Genomic DNA, 573 nt, shown 5'->3' with positions numbered 1-573 from the left:
TCCCTCTCTCAATTCCCTCACCTCCTCTTTCGTCCTCTCTTCTCCCTCCTCTCTCTTTTACTTCCCGTCTTCTGTCTACCTATTCTCCTTTTCTCAATTGTCTTTCATTCTTTCCCCATTTTCCCTATTTCCAACTTCGTTCTTTCTCCCTTTTTTTTGTCCATTTCCCTCTTTTCTCAATTCTCCTTCGTACTTTCCTTCTATTTCTCTACCTCCCCTTCGTTCTTTCCACCTGTTCCTTTCTCCATAATGTTCAATTCCCCTTCGTACTTCCCCCCTTATTTCTCTATTCCCCCTATTCGTTCCCCCCAAAATTTCAATTCCCTATTCCCCTTTTTCGTACCTCAATATTTTTCACTTCTCTATTTCCCCTTTTTCGTTCCCCAATATTTTTTCAATTCTCTATTCCCCCTTTTCGTTCCCCCGAAATTCCCAATGCCCCTTCGTATTCTCCCCCGTTTTTCTCTATTCCCCCTATTCGCTCCCCCCCCCCCCCACTTCTTCTACGCTTCCACGCTGTTCTCATGGCAAGTTCTCATGGTTATGCTTGCGTGTGCGTAAGTGCCTACTACA

At 44.7% G+C, this 573-nt stretch overlaps 1 protein-coding gene across 1 annotated transcript in view; it reads right to left on the bottom strand.

Annotated features, from left to right (window-relative positions):
- The window catches only part of LOC119588783 (phospholipid phosphatase 2-like), a gene marked incomplete in the record, with an annotated part of 69,865 nt that overhangs the window by 55,170 nt on the left and 14,122 nt on the right, over positions 1–573 (bottom strand).

The sequence above is a fragment of the Penaeus monodon genome, chromosome 24 (assembly GCF_015228065.2).
Source record: "Penaeus monodon isolate SGIC_2016 chromosome 24, NSTDA_Pmon_1, whole genome shotgun sequence".
NCBI lineage: Eukaryota > Metazoa > Arthropoda > Malacostraca > Decapoda > Penaeidae > Penaeus > Penaeus monodon.
This window is presented reverse-complemented; position numbering and strand designations above follow the sequence as displayed.